Genomic DNA, 14,278 nt, shown 5'->3' on the forward strand with positions numbered 1-14,278 from the left:
TTAGTCATAGTTTAAGCCCTATGCATATAGTCAATTTGCGTAACTACTGCATTTCTATCCATCCGTCGTTTGCCAGGTGTTCTAACTAGGCTAAAAGCAATATATTGTTAGAGTTTACATTGCCAGCCTGCACATTATGCACCCACAATGCAGGCTAACACGTGGACCACTTATTCCTTTAACCCATTGGATTTACTGCTCTGCACCTTCCCTGACACTCAAATAATTAAAACTTTAATGAAATATATTATTGTAATGAATTTTAATAACATTTCTGCACTAGACAAACTAAAAGTAGGATACAGTAAACACAGGATGGCCTTTTTGCCATTTAATCAAGCACAATTTTGAAACGCAATGCCAGGGTCCTTTCGTCATGCAGGTATTTCATATGTTTTACTTATTAAATCAATGCAAAGTAGTAAATTAATGCTTTTTTTTTTTTATAGTTTTCATTAAAGTTTAAAAATGTTGTTAACATATATATTTATTTAACAGCATTAATTTCATACAAGTATAATAGATTAAGTTATTTCATTAGATTTCCGTCCAAGATTGATCTTTAAATGGATGAACATTAAATTCAAATAACTAGAAAATTAATATAATCTTGGAGTAGATTGCTTATCCAAAATACTGTCTTCAAAAATATATATTGCACATCACATAACAAATATAACAAATAACATATATAACACATACATCGCAAGGACATCTATAGAGAGCAGAGAGAATGGACAGCTCCAATATCGCTTCTTTAACCCCTTAAGGATCCATGACATGTGTGACATGTCATGATTCCCTTTTATTACAGAAGTTTGGTCATTAATGGGGTTAATAATATTCGGTCAAGCAAGAACCTTTAGGAATAATATTGTTGATGTTTTACCAATCATATATAACTAAAAATAGCTTGCCAGGGTTTGTTTATATGAAAAAGCCAATTATTCTTTATAATAATCAAATTTTTCCATATTTTATTATAGGTGTCAATATTGTTACCTTTAAAATACACTTTTTTTTTTCCATTACTCCTTGATAATGGATATGGGCTTTGATCTCTGTTAAGGTGGGAGGTTCATTATTTTTCCAGTTCCTAGTCATACACAGTTTAACAGCCATTAAAACATGGATAATTAAATATAAAGATGGTTTAGCCATATTTGGCATATCTAGATGAAATAAGAATCTTTCTGGGGACAAGGTGATATTTACTTTTAAATCAGAGATGAGATTAGAAACTCCCAGTTTAAGATTGTCCAAACCCGGGCAGTCCCACCAGATATGTTTAAGTGAGCCAAGTTCTGTGTTGTATCTCCAACATACATTGGAGGAATGTGTTTGAAATTTACATAATTTGGTGGGGACCATATACCATCTGTGGATGAGTTTAAGGATTGTTTCTTGTATATTTATACAATGAATTGTTTTCCTTATTAGTTCAAATGAATTGAAGCAATCTTGACAAGAAAAGGATTTATCCAGGTTGAGTTCCCACTTAATAACTGTGTTCAGTTTAACCTCTTGATTAAGTGTATCCAAGGCCCTTCTAGTCCTTGCAGGTTTATTAATGACCTCCCCAAAAAGAATCTTATCAATGGGTGAGTCCCTGATAATAGATGTTTTATGAAGGAAATCGGATATTCTTAGGTAAGTAAAATATTCATTATTCGGTTAACCTAATCTTTCTTGTAAATACGGAAATCTACAAATCCCAGAAGTACTATATACATCTTGAATTTTTACCAACTTTCCAACTGTCCAGCCATTCAAATTAAGGTCTTGAATAATTAATTTCAAAACATCCAATGGAGCATTTATAGAAATTTGATTTTGAGAAAAAAAATATTTCTTTATCTGCTCTATAGATTGAAAAATATAGGATATAAGTAAATTATCGATATGTAAATTTTTAAATATTTTCTTATATGCCCAGAAGAAACCAAAGGTATCAAAGGTACCACGCATTTTTCTTTCATATATATACCATGCTTTCATTGTTGAATTTGTGTTTGCCCATTCGAAAAAATGGGAGAACCTTACAGTATCGTGAGTACAAAATATATTCGTAAAAGATAATCCTCTTTCAGCTAATCTGGTTGACATAACTTTAAATGCAATCCGTGGTTTCTTATCACCCCAGACATAGGATACAAATAAACAATGAAATAATTGAAGTGTCTTCTTTGGAACTCTAAGGGGAATTGTGCAAAAAAGATATTCCAATTTTGGAAGTAGGTATGCTCTAATAATATTTATTCTTCCAAGCCATGATATTTGTAGTTTGGACCATTTTAAGATAGTGTTTCTAAATTCTTTAAGAAGTGCATTATAGTTGTCAATGATCCACCCTTCAATATTAAAATTGATAATTATTCCAAAATAGCAAATAGAATTAGGCCAATTAAATTTATGGTCGTTATTCAAATTCTCTATTTGGGGAGTTGAGAGGTTACAATATAGGACTTGCGTTTTTTGCATGTTGATTTTATAATTGGAAAATCTACTATATTCTTCTATACATTGTAATATAGCTGGTATAGAGGTCTCAGGGTGTGTTAGTGTCATGATTATATCAGCAGCAAACATAGTTATTTTTTGTTCTTTATCGCCCAAAGATACTCCAGTTATATTGTGAGTTTGTCTAATATATACTGCCAGTGGCTTGAAAAAACGAATATAAAGAAGGGGTGCCAATGGACAACCCTGGCGGGTTCCATTTTTAATGGTAAACCAATCAGAATCTAAGCCATTAACATATATTTTAGCCACGGGAAAAGAGTATAGGGACATTATTAGGTCTTTAATCCCTCAATCCCAAAAGCGGAAAGTGTAGCCAATTTACTATGTCAAACGCGTTTTCGGCGTCGACAGCTATAAAAACCGTAGGAACAGATTTTTTTTCATCAACTTCTATCATTAAATTCAGAATCTTACAAATATTGTCACCAGCTGATCTTCCTCTTAAAAACCCAGATTGATCCAAATGAATTAGATCTGAAAATATCTGGGTGAGTCTATCTGCTAATTTTTTTGAGAATATTTTTATATCTAGATTTATGAGAGAAATTGGACAGTAGTTGGAAAAATAGTTTACGTCTTTTCCAGGTTTTGGGATTGGGGAAATCGTAGCATTTGACATTTCGGAGGAAAAGCTTTTAGAAGTTATTTTGTCTATGAACATTTTTAAAAGTAAAGGAGTTATAACAATCTCTAAAGATTTATAGAAGTAAGCTTTAAATCCATCTGGCCCAGGTGCTTTCCCATTGCTAAGTTTAATAATTGTTGTTCAGATTCAATAGGTGTCACATCCTGCTCTGTTCTGCAGAGATGTCTGGCCTTGGCTTCTGGTATCCAATACTCTTTTTACAATTTTTGTTTAGTTTTTCTTGTTTTTCTGGTTTTCTATTCCATGTCTGGTTTTCTTTATGCTGGGTTTTCTGGGTTAATTCCTTTATTCCGTTCCTGAAATTCCCAGTCTCTAGGATTCCTTTAAATGTTTGTTTTTTGTTGCCACACCCGTTCCTTTTCCATGAATCCTTTTGTTTCAGTTGGTTCCTGCAGGCAGTTGTTTCAAGTCATTTCAAGTTCCTGCAGGCAGTTGTTTCTTGCAGGTAAGTGCTGTGTGTGTTTTATTATTGTTTATTTAGTCATGCATATCTAGGTAAATAGGAACCCACCGTAATTGGAGTACTTTTATGCAGTCGTGGGCTGCATACATCTTGGCCATTTATGTATGTCTAAATCTCCAATGTTTAACATATATAGTACTTAGTTATGTCTCCTCTTTTTTTGCCTTGTATCTCTTGTCTTGTTTTATTTTGTCTTATATTCCCAGTTCATGTACAGTCCAATCCTGCCCTGTTCATGTTTCCCACATGTCTTGTGTACATGTTCTGGGTTCTGCTTTCTGTCCTGCTTCGGTTCTGAGTTCTCCTAGTTTTGTCTTGTTTTTTTGTTTGGTGTCTATTCTAGTCTTACCTTGTTTCTGTACTGGATACATATATGCTGCAGAGCCTCCCTATTCAGATCCTGGGAGGTCTGCATATTGTCATCTGGCACCTGGGATCCGCAGAAGCTGCATCAGGGCTCTGGTATGTGGCCGCACAAACGCTGGTGCTCAACACCAGGGGGCGTGTGGTTACCCTGCAACAGGCCCTGATAATCCATTTCCACACAGTGACTCCTAATATCTAGATCAGGCATACTGGATCCCGGTCTCCGGACCGCCACCCCTGACAATAGGTTTATTTACATTTTCTAATTTTTCAGGTTTTATTTTAGGAAGATTACGTTTAGAATGGAAAGCCTGTAGTTCGCTATAGTAGAACTTATCTTCCTGATGGGGGGTGGGGCTCTGCGGGGGGGGGGGGTGGCGGGTGGGGGGGGAGGGGAATAGGAGAAGTAGCAGGGGGAAAAGAAACACGCTACGGAGGGGGGGCCGTTACGGGGGGGGAGGGGGGATGGGACTTAGAGGCGAGAACTACCATGGTACCCACGACGCAGGTTAGACCACACCTCTACCACTACCTTTTACAGTAGCCCCCACTCACTGCGGTACAGACAATACAACCACGCATACCCCGGTGACCTACGAGGGGACGAGACTCGCCCTTACATGCTATACCCGTATACCTAGTGGGGACTCCCACACTTGAGGGCACTGGGTGTGGGGTGGGGGACGGGGGGAAAGCGAGCTAACATAACCTATTTAAACTCCGCTACACATAACGCTCTAGGTCAGCAGAAACATGGGATGGGACGGGGGGGGGGGACAGAACGAAACACCCACACCTTGATAGGGAACCAAGATGGGAATGAGTGGTAGCTGATATGACCAACGGAAAATGTTAAGGACCTTATATTTGTCAACTGTTATTGCTGTTAACTAATCTTTTTTCTTCACTTGTATATGTTGCTGGACTGGACACCTTTGGGTACACCCACATCTCCCATGATCAACAACACACGGGCTAGGAACCGGTTGGAGCGGACACTATTGACCCATACCTAACTACACATCTAGACACGCTTCACGATCTAGGGTTCGACCCCAGTCATCGCTCCACATAACCACTTGCGCGAACATCTCGACGGAGCCACAGGCACACTCACTCACCGATCTGATCATCGGGGTGACGCCTGGTCACTCGCGCCGAGGCGTAAGTGTTACTCCTTCTCGAAGGAGATACCGGGATAGTACTAACGTCTATCCATCGGGATACTTCCCCACAGGGGGGCCTCCTTTGCCCACCCCTATTTTAATCCCCCCACCTACACTACCTACCCTACACCCACACTCAAACCCACACACGAAAGGACTGGACGCTGGCACTACAGGGGAAGGACCGGGGACACGACAGACAATAACCGGGAACTACTACATAGACTCTGACCGGACACACGGACACCCATAGGACAGCGCTACACACACACCCTCACAGGGCTGCGTCGCCGACTAGGTACCCAGTGCCGCTTAGGCAGACCTCCTGAAGTCGGAAACACCTAGTAACGGAAGAGACCATGGCGTACCAAAACTCCCCTATGACAGTCATGACGCTTAACTGCAGAGGATTAAACATACCAGAACGGCGCTCCCACCTACTGAGGACACTTCGACGGAAGCACATATCAATCGCAATGCTCCAAGAAACCCATTTCAGAGACGGAGCGGCGCCCAAGCTCCGTAACACCTACTACCCGACCAACTACTATAACAATCACCCGCTGGCTCGAAGGGCAGGAGTAGCGATACTTATAGCTGCCGACCTAGGTTTCCAAGAATTAGACAAGATGACAGACGACCAGGGCCGTTTCCTCTTCCTCAAGGGAACAATAGCCGATAGAATATTCACATTCGCATCAATTTACGCACCCAACTCAAAGCAAGCACGGTTCCTACGAACAACATTACGTAAACTACATGACTTCTCGGAGGGCGCCCTGATCATAGGAGGCGACTTCAATGCCCCCTTGGACCCACTTACGGACTCCTCCACGGGACACAGCAGCCTTCCTCAGACCCACATCAGATCCATACGGAAGTCCCTGGGGGACCTGTCCTTAGTCGATTGCTGGAGAACACTACACCCCGCTAGCAAGGACTATACCTACTACTCGACCATCCATAACCGATACTCCCGGATCGACTATATTTTCATTAAACAAGACGGCCTATCACGATTGAGAAAGGCATTCATTGAGCCGGCAACATGGTCGGACCATGGCTCGGTCCAGATAGAACTGGAATCCCCACTATTCAAACCGGCGATCCGGTCCTGGCGCCTAAACGAGTCCCTACTCCAAGATCTAGCGGTGCGGGCTGAGATCTCTCAAACCTTGAAACACTACTTTGAGGAAAACGGGACCGACGAAACATCTCCGGTATCCGTATGGGAGGCACATAAAAGTGTCATATGTGGCACCCTTATCAGTATCGCGACCCGCAAAAGAAAAGAAACAACACAAGCGATGTCTGCCCTCTACGGTACCATCTCACGACTCGAGCTTCAACACAAACGCTCTCAACTAGTCGAAACCTATACTGAACTCACGGAAGCCCGACGCAACCTAACGACCCTCCTCACACAACGACATCTACGTTCGCTCCAGAGATCGAAAAACTTCTTTTACACGCACGCGAACAAAGGAGGAAAATATCTAGCACGGCTACTACGGGGAGAAACAACACGCACACAGGTACGCAAGATTCGCCTGGCCTCGGGAGCCACCTCACAATTCCCCGAGGACATAGCACGGGAGTTTCGGGACTACTACGCCTCGCTATATAACCTACACCGACCACGAAATCGGGAAAGGCCCCGGGACCGGACGGATTCTCCTCGGGCTATTACAAACACTTCGCCCCACTATTATTACCATGGCTAACTAAAGCTATTAACAGGATAGCGGATGGGGCACAGTTTGGCATGGAATCCTTAACGGCTACTATCACGGTGCTACTCAAACCCGGGAAGGATCCAGAACAATGCAGCAGCTATCGCCTGATTTCCCTGCTGAACGTCGATACGAAGCTTCTCACAAAGGTCCTGGCTACCAGACTCCAAAGGGTCCTACCGCACATTATCCATGTTGACCAGACAGGATTTATCCCGGGCCGAGAGGCACGGGACAGTACATTACGCCTGTTTTCCATACAACACCACGCACGGAAATACCGGAAACCTCTGCTATTACTCTCCACAGACGCAGAAAAAGCGTTTGATCGGGTGGATTGGTCATATATGTCCCGAACTCTCCGGCATATGGGCGTTGGACAGCGGACCATGACATGGATCGCGGCCTTATACAGCTCCCCAAGGGCGTCAGTACGGGTCAACGGCGCACTAACTACTACCTTTAATATCGCGAACGGCACTAGACAGGGCTGCCCCTTGTCGCCTCTCCTATTCGCCCTCTCCCTGGAGCCACTCCTACAAGCGATCCGAAATCATCCGGACATACATGGATACTCATGGCAAAACACGGAACATAAAGTGGCTGCATACGCGGATGACCTCCTATTTTTTGTTTCCCAACCACGGATCTCACTACCTAGCATACTCTCCGAAATAGACAAATTCGGCCAGATTTCTGGATTCAAGTTGAACCTAGCAAAATGCGAGGCACTTAACATAACCACCCAGCAGGCGGAATATGAGGCCTTGGGCCCTCTATTCCCCTTTCGCTGGTGTACAAAGGCGATGAAATACTTAGGAGTGTGGATCCCCTCGGACCCACGAGACATCTACACTCTTAATTTCACGCCGCTCCTGGAAAAGATCGAACTGGACCTGAACAGATGGGCACACTCGCACATAACCTGGCACGGCCGCGTAGCGGTCCTCAAAATGAACATTCTCCCGAGGGTCCTCTACTTATTCCAAACCACACCCATAGCTTTACCACCGACATTCTTCTCGAGGCTTAAAACGGCGGTCATCCGCTACATATGGAGGGGGGAAAGATCTAGGCTGCGCCACGACCTATTGTGCCTACCCAGACACAGAGGGGGCTTGGCGCTGCCGGACTTCAAAAAATACCACCAGGCAGCAACACTACAGCGCATTCTCGAGTGGCACGTGACAACCTCGGACAAACAATGGGTGGACCTGGACAGGGAGGGCGACGCAACAAAACTGAAGGCATCGGTGTGGCGGAGACGGGCGACGAGGGGCAGCAGGAGACAAGACGAGGGTCCAGTGGCAAACACACTCATCACGTGGGAGAACCTTAGAGAGACACACGGGATCTCCCCGACCCCGAGCCCCCTGATACCAATCGCCCACAACCCCAACATAGGAGGGGGACTACCCACAGAAACCTGGAGGTTCCTGGGGGACGAGGACTACATCCCGATACGGAAGGTCACTCAAGACGGCACCATAAAGACACTGGACGCACTACTAGAAGGCCGACAAAGAACCCCGATGGTCACTCTCCGGTATATTCAACTTAAACACTACTTAGCCTCCCTACCTCATAAGGACAAACTACAGAGGGAACTGACACGCTATGAGAAGCTCTGTACCCGGGGTACACCGCTTGAAAGGACCATCTCGAATCTCTATCAATACCTGCTGACCGAGCCCACAACAAACACTAATACCTTCCAACGACGATGGGAATGGGCCATGAACAAGACCTTCACCCAGACACAATGGGAGACAGCCCTAATATGGCAACATAAGAGCTCCTCTAGCTCTCGCTATCAGGAAGTAAACTACAAACTGATATCCATGTGGTATAGAACACCGGCGCTACTACATAGGATCTTCCCTGCCACACCACCGACGTGCTGGAGATGTCTGGACGACGACGGGACCCTCCTGCCCATCTGGTGGGACTGTAGACTTATCGCACCATTCTGGGAACAAATTAAATCGGATATTCGCCTGACCATCGGAGAGGACACCGAATGGTCGGCGGAGCTGGCCCTACTGCACATATCCACACAATCAATCTCGGCCTACAAGAGGTCAGTCCTACGCCATCTTTTGAACGCGGCCAAGTCACTCATCCCGGCACACTGGAGGACGACAGACGCCCCCACCAGGGACGAGTGGATCCACAGAGTCGACGACATCAGAGCAGCAGAAACACTTCAAGCGGAGCTGACGGGCAGGGTAGCGAAATGCGCGGCTGTCTGGACACCATGGCTCACCTTCCGAACGCGACTGTAGGGAGGATCTGCCAAGGGAGGCTCGAACCTGGAAGGCGACGCAACTCCCGAACACCACCAACCTTACACTCATACGACCTACAGCAACCATAACCACCTGACGCGGACGCTACCACACCCCACAGACCACCCGCATCCCCCTGACAAGAAATACACACAAACACGGCTAACTAAAGCTCCTAGAGGCCATACCCACATGCACAGGACCACCCAACAGACACACACCCATAGTCTGCACACACTTGTAATGTATAACAACAACACGACCATGGGTATACTCGGGACGGAAAAGCCGAACCTTCAAACTCTCCTAGCCCACACGGGACGGACGGGGAGACACGACACTGACCTAACGATACGCGACACCTACACCCGACCACATGCATGACGCTTAACATACTGACCCAGCATTTATAGACAATAAATCCACGATAGGCAGGACAGCGGAGGACACCTGAGACCGAATCAGACATGACACATACCATGAACCTCGGGGCTACTCGAAACCCATTGAGGTTCGCCTACGGGACTCCCACAACTACGCACTCCCTGATTACCTACATAGAACCCCCACCGGACCACATGAGACCGGACCAGACCCGACTCACACACCTCCACCATCATACACCTTTTCCCACGATACCCCTAACATGCTCTAACCGAGATGTACGCACTCAGGCAATACATGACCCGCCACGTAAACCATATAACCATTACACGAGCCAGCCGGGATCTAGGAGCTTAAACGAAGAGACGGGACCCTCTCGGACCGGCTTCCCCCCACGACACCTCGGGGCAGGCACGATACACCCGTAGAAATCATGAGTAGGAGCACGTGTGACTGTTGGGGACCCTATGCACTACTGTGTTCCCCCGCTAACCCTACTTTGCTCCTGTACACTCCTTAACCGTACAGTACCACTCCCTTTCATCACACTCAACAACCTCGAACCCACTCGGGTTCTACCACACTCTGACACACCACACTACCCCACACTCTCACACAACCCATTACAACACATACGAACACAAGGCCCAGTTGCCTATAGATCTACCCGCCTAGACCTAGCCCGCAGTTGATTGATCCTGGGACCTAACATAACTAATAAGAGCTACGATGATGCGCTTCCCGAGAGGGAACGAGACGTCACCTGACACTGGCGCTCTACTGGTACATGAACCTGCAACAGTAACTGTTAATATTTTATGATATGTGATGTATAGTATTCAGTTTTTACTATGTTAACCCTGCTCTTTATACTTACGTTTTCCTTGCGGGCCTGCGGGCCCAAACTTATCTACTGATATACATAACTATTTTCCTCAATAAAATGTGATTAATAAAAAAAAAAAAAAAAAACTTATCTTCCTTCAGATTGTATAACGAGGTATAATATTTTGCAGAGGCCTTACCTATGTTATGAGGGTAAAGACAAATTTTATCACTATCAATAATCTTTTTTATTGCATGTTTTATTCGATCTGTTTTAAGTTTTTTTTACATTATTAAATTAAATTAATGCATTTTTAAAAAAGGTAGTGTTTGAGAAGTAATATTTATCTACAATCATGGTACAGCACTTTCAGCACTTTCAGATTTTATGGGCAACATCTCCTATAATGTTCTTGTAGCCATAATGCTGGCAAAGCATAAGGAGAGACGTTCTCCACAACATCTGGTTTGCCAAAGGTTGCCAACCCATGATCTATAACATAGTGATCAGACCTGGCATAGCTAAGTTATGGAGGACACTCATAACTATACTCCCTCTGCAATCATCTGAAACTTAGATGTAATTGCAGGTTCTTCCAATGTCCAAAAAATGTAATGGCACTTGTGTTTCCTATTTGTAATTGTGTTCCAATGATACACAACCCCTTTCTGCAACTTGTTGGTGCATGGCAGAGAGAGAGCGTTGAGCTGAGAAAAGTTTCGAAAACATAGATTTATTTTTGACTGTGATATTTAAGAAATTATAGCTCAGTCTAAGATCCAAGTAGATGATTTGACCAGCAGTGCAAATAAAGGAAATTACCAGAAAACCAGGAGAAACTACTAGGTTTGCAGGAAAGTGTCTCCTAGGCACTGGTTCAGGTGCTTACTGGCACTAAATCCCAAAAGGGATATATAGTTATACATTTATGTCAAGTATTGCTTCCAGCTGCTCAAGGCCATATTCTTATAGGGAACATGAGATTATAGTGTAGTGCTAAACACAGCTAGAAACATTTGCAAGGTTATTCCCTAAATTGGGAATAGTTGAAAGATTCAGATTGTTGGTCAAAATGGCCAAAATGAAAAACAAACTCACACTCAGATATTTTTCCAGCTTCATCATTTTTCAACTTGGGTATAAGATTTTCAATACCCTTTGCTAATTCTGCACAGTTCCATGTGAATTAGAATGTCTGTGACTGACCTTGTGTCTCCTGAGGTTGAATCTAACAAGGTTATTCACTAAGAGAGTATAGAGGCTTGCCTGTCAGAATGCTCTGATTGGCTGGCTTGTAAGATTTCAGAGTGTGGAAAACCTTGAAACCTTAAGACTTCATTCTGCACAGAGTCCTTGCTGAGCTCATATAGATTTAAATAAAAAATTATTTTGTATTTGATCTTTTCTCATCAGGTTTTTGGTGAATCAGGCCTTTTTTATTTTTAGTAACATTGGTAGTTCTTTATTCTTAGTTGGTCTTTTGTGGGGCTGAAGAAAAGGAGATGTAAGAAGAAAGATGTCTGATGGTGTACTAATACTTTAGTCCTTGTGGCGATACAGAGTCTCAGAACAGGCCGTGCAATCTGAACAAAATAACCAAATAACAAAATAACCATTGCAACAGCAATGTGAACACTGCTCGCATTTGGAGCATGTACATTACGCCATTTCCGTCTCGTCTTGGTCCGTGACAGTTCAGCATCCCCTTTCATGCACATTCTATGAATGCAGGCATGACACGGACCAATCAAATCACACATAGCAGTATTTAAACTCCTCTGGCCCCACTTACTGTGCCCTATCGTGTTTTTGGTTTCTGGTGAGTAGAATCATTACCTTCAGGCTTTTTACAGTAAACACTGTCTTTTCAAAGAAAATGCAGTGTATACATTACAGCTAGGGATACCTCCACTGGCCACTCAGATGGCTACTAGAGGTGCTTCATGGGGCAGGCAGGGCTTGCACAGTGTGCAGCACTGCCGTTCAGTGTCTCCACCGCCTGCATGGAGACACTGAATGTTCCTCATAGAGATGCATTTATTCAATGTATTTCTATGAGGAGATGCTGATTTACCAGGGCTGTGCTTGGCTTGTGCTGGCTTTGCCCGAGATCTGCCTCCTTGACAGTCTCAGCCAATCCTATGGGAAAGCATGGTGATTGGCTCAGAACAACCCCTCTGATGATGTTAGCCAAGCAGGCAGATCAAGGGCAGAGCCAGCAGCAGCAGACTCGAATACAAGTACAATTTTACTTTATTTAGGGGGCCAAGGAGAGATCAGGGAGGCTTGATGGTGTTTTTAGCAATATAGGGTCAGGAATGCATGTTTGTGTTCAAGATCCTATAGTTTCCTTTAAGCCCAGCCACTCTAAGGACCGATAGTATGTCTACCCTATCCACTCTGTTATTGTTATCCTAGACTCTACATGTAGAGCAATTCCTTGTTACATTATGATACGGCCATGGACCCTGCAGGTTTGTGAAAACAGGTCCAATCAGGGTAAGTTATAGAAACAAGATTACCGTATGCATCATCTCCTCAGTCTGTTTCCACTGTAATGGAGGCATCTATTAATAACAGCACTTCTGTGCACTTAAACTCTCCATATAGATATTGTGGTGATTCTAAGACTTAGAGAGGGTTTATCAACCAAGAAGAATTTAATTTTTAAATGTCTCTCTGGTCCTTTCCTTTCCAAAGCAGGATATATCATGAATTAACTTGCTGACAGGGAGCTAGAGGGGGTTAATTCCCTATGGGAAGCAAATAGACCTTAAAGGAAGTTTTATCAGACACTATATTAGATGAGGTAGCTTCCTTCAGGGGTTCTAACTATTTTTTAATGGTTTAACCCTGAGGTGGCCTCCAGTGCTGATCTCAGCTCCCCCACTGGTGGCATCTGGCTCTGATATTTCAGATTCAGGAAGAGTGGAGTGCCACCAACCACCGATTCACAAAACTAGCTTAGAAAAGGAGATACTGTCTCTCTATCATGATACCAAGGCAGCTGGACATCCCGGTATATCTAAGACATCATTTGCCATTTCTCTAAACTATTGGTGGCCCTCCATATAATACGTTCAAGCCTCTGTCACCTGTGCTAGTGTTAAGTCCTCGCATAGGGTGCCCTGTGGGTTGTTGCAACCTTTACCTATTTCTTATAGACCTTGGTCCAGTTCTATCAATAGTTTTTCCCCTTCCAATGGTTTTACGGTAATTTTTTTGACAATAGATAGATTAATATGGCTCATTTTGTACCTCTTTTTAAACTACCCACTATATTCACCAAGGAGGTGTTTTGATTACATGGCAGACCTGAATCCATTGCTTCTGATCGGGGTAGTGTGTTTTTTACCCGATTTTGGAGAGCCTATTGCTCAGAGGTGGGTATGGAAGTACCCTTTTCCTCTGCCTACCACCCCCAAACTAACGGAGCTGCTGAATGTGGTAATCCGTCCTTTGAGCAGTATCTTCACTGTTTTGTTTCTCACCACCAAGATGCTGACTAAGGCAGGTGGTTTTAATGTAGTGGCTCATCAGTGTAGAATCTTCACTATGGGCTCTTAAATATCAACATTATGAGTGGAAGCTTTATTTACAAAGTATCGTCATATTATTTGAAGTCATGTAAACTTTTATTATCATAAATATATCCCAATATTTATTCTGTCTTTTTAGTTGTTACAGTCAGTCCTGAAACCCATTCAGAGATTTATTTATTTAGAGGCTTATTATGAATTAAAAAACAGATCTCAGTACTCAAACTCAAAATAACAAAGATTAATAAGTATTGTAACTATAAGTATTGTAATAAGTTATTTACAATACTCATAAATATTAAAAAATACTTCCAACATCCATAAATGTGTTAACTTGTGCTTGA

The sequence above is a fragment of the Pelobates fuscus genome, chromosome 5 (genome assembly GCF_036172605.1).
Source record: "Pelobates fuscus isolate aPelFus1 chromosome 5, aPelFus1.pri, whole genome shotgun sequence".
Classification (NCBI taxonomy): Eukaryota; Metazoa; Chordata; class Amphibia; order Anura; family Pelobatidae; genus Pelobates; species Pelobates fuscus.